At 58.3% G+C, this 2500-nt stretch overlaps 2 non-coding genes and 1 pseudogene across 2 annotated transcripts in view; all 3 read right to left on the bottom strand.

The window, feature by feature from the left end:
* Nucleotides 1-691, bottom strand: part of LOC147870481 (large subunit ribosomal RNA) — a 4225-nt pseudogene extending 3534 nt beyond the window's left edge.
* A 509-nt stretch (nucleotides 692-1200) lies between these two features.
* Nucleotides 1201-1356, bottom strand: LOC147870480 (5.8S ribosomal RNA). Its single transcript, XR_015533398.1, has one exon. It is a non-coding gene; the product is annotated as a 5.8S ribosomal RNA (ribosomal RNA).
* Nucleotides 1357-2180: 824 nt separating this feature from the next.
* The window catches only part of LOC147870479 (small subunit ribosomal RNA), a 1918-nt gene continuing 1598 nt past the window's right edge, over nucleotides 2181-2500 (bottom strand). Inside the window, exon 1 of the ribosomal RNA XR_015533399.1 lies at nucleotides 2181-2500. This exon is cut by the window's right edge and continues 1598 nt beyond it. This is a non-coding gene — a ribosomal RNA (small subunit ribosomal RNA).

Raw genomic sequence — 2500 nt, 5'->3', positions numbered from 1 at the left:
TCTGTCCCGGGCCTTAGGCCGCAATGGTCCGCGAGGGACCTGCTCCTCCAACGGGTCCCGACGTCCTACTAGGGGCAGGAAATGCACCCCGCCGCGGCCGCGGCTTTAGACCCCGAGCGGCCGGTGGGCCCGACTCGCACCGGCGCGCGCCTCGCGGCGCGACCGGCGGCCGGGAACATCCGGGAGCACCCGCCCGGGGGCCGGCACTGCGCGGACGGGGCTGAATCTCCCCAATCGGTCTTCCGGGTCTCTCCCGTTTACCCCTGAACGGTTTCACGTACTATTGAACTCTCTCTTCAAAGTTCTTTTCAACTTTCCCTCACGGTACTTGTTCGCTATCGGTCTCGTGGTCATATTTAGCCTTAGATGGAGTTTACCACCCTCTTAGTGCTCCACTCTCAAGGAACACGACTCTGAGGAGAGTCCCCACCCGGGAGCGGCCGCGGTCCTACGGGCCTGGCACCCTCTGCGGGCGATGGCCCCATTCAAGGGAGACTTGGACTCGCTGGACCGCGCCCCGGGAGAGTGGGACCTCCCACACACGACATCTCCCTGCACGTCTCCGCGCGGGATTCCGTGCTGGGCTCTTCCCTGTTCGCTCGCAGCTACTGGGGGAATCCTTGTTAGTTTCTTTTCCTCCGCCTAGTAATATGCTTAAATTCAGCGGGTAGTCTCGCCTGATCTGAGGTCGGAAAGATGGTTTCTTGTACCGACGGGCCGATGTGAGCGGTCGGAAGCTTAGCCTCTCTCATTGAACTGATTTCTTTTTGTTTTGTTTTTTTTGTGGTCATTATTTATTGTGGTCATATCTTTCGCTCCCGCCCGGCAAGTGTGTGTCTCTCTCTCTGTCTCGGGAGTTTGCCTGTCTCCCATCACATCAAGCCGGGCGTCAGTTCTTCTCAGACGCGATCGGGGAAGGATGGGCCCCGTCGCCGAGGAGAGGAGGGCGAGCTAAGTCTATCCGCTCGCTCCACCGAACCCTGTGAAGCCTTCAAGGGCGACTGACTCCCCTTAACCTCCTCGCAGTCGCCGACGCCGCCACCGATTGCTCGGAGCGACGCCGGCGGTGCGAGGTGCAGGCTCGTCAGACCCCCCAGCGTAGGGCCGCTCGCGTGCCTTTATTTCTTTCTTTCTCTTTCTTTCTTTCTTTCTTTCCCTTATTATCTTAAAGACCGCGCGGGCCCACGGGTTTCATGTAGCCGACCCTCAGCCAGGCGTGGTCCGGGATTGGAAATCCAAGGACCGCAATGTGCGTTCGAAACGTCGATGTTCATGTGTCCTGCAGTTCACATGTCGACGCGCAATTAGCTGCGTTCTTCATCGACCCACGAGCCGAGTGATCCACCGCTCAGGGTTGTTTTTCTCTAGATTCGAGCAGAGCTTCGGGTAGGATGCTACTGCTAGTCCCGTAGGACAGGTAGTTGTTATTTTTCGAGGGGGAGCTGCCCCCAGAACAGCGGCACGGTCAGACCGCGCTCCCCTCTCGTTCAAGCGCCGCCGAAACGGCCTTGCGTGGGCAGATAAAGTGGCTTTAAGCCCAGTGCTCGCGGTCGCGCGGGTTGTCCTTGGATCCCTGAGGATCCTCGGAGCCCGCGTGCCGCCGGCACCCACTCACCATCTTTCGCTCCTACTTCCCACCTCGAGGCGGGACGGTCTTGCCGTCCCCCTCCGGGGGATTACTTCGCCGACCTGGACACCTCAGGCCGACGACGTTATCTCCGAGATCCGGCCGCTGCCAGGAAGAGCCGGTCCAATCACAGGCGAGATTACGCCTTCCGCAGAGCCCCGTTCATCTGGTTCATTCTTAATGCCTTCCTTTTATTAATTTTTGATGCGTCTTCCCCTCATTCGGGGGGAGACGGTGCGACTTTCGCCGACCGGTCCCCCCTCAGGTTGACGTCATCTATTTTTCAGTCATCAGTAGTGGTCACATATTATGATGCGTCTTCCCCCTCATGCGGGGGGAGTCGGTGCGACTTTCGCCGACCGGTCCCCCCTCAGGTTGACGTCATCTATTTTTCAGTCATCAGTAGAGGTTGTATTATCATGAATGACCAGACACGGGTACTTCCACGAGAAGGCGGTCCACTCGCAAGCGAGATTACGCACTCCCCCAGAGCCAGCAACCGTCCTCGGTTTCTTAATGCCTTCCTTCTCTGTTCGGTCACTCTCGGTGCCGTTAATGATCCTTCCGCAGGTTCACCTACGGAAACCTTGTTACGACTTTTACTTCCTCTAAATGATCAAGTTCGGGCATCTTCCCGGTGGAATCGAAGGGCCGAAACCCCGCGCCCACCGGTCCGAAGACCTCACTAAATCATTCAATCGGTAGTAGCGACGGGCGGTGTGTACAAAGGGCAGGGACGTAATCAACGCGAGCTTATGACTCGCGCTTACTGGGAATTCCTCGTTCATGGGGAACAATTGCAAGCCCCAATCCCTAGCACGAAGGAGGTTCAGCGGGTTACCCGGACCTTTCGGCCAGGGAGGACACGCTGAT

The sequence above is a fragment of the Zootermopsis nevadensis genome, unplaced genomic scaffold (assembly GCF_977971745.1).
Source record: "Zootermopsis nevadensis isolate Lab colony 2312 unplaced genomic scaffold, Znev_1.0 Znev_ptg000246c, whole genome shotgun sequence".
Taxonomy (NCBI): domain Eukaryota; kingdom Metazoa; phylum Arthropoda; class Insecta; order Blattodea; family Termopsidae; genus Zootermopsis; species Zootermopsis nevadensis.
The sequence above is the reverse complement of the archived record's forward strand: the minus strand, read 5'-3'. Positions and strand labels throughout refer to the sequence as shown.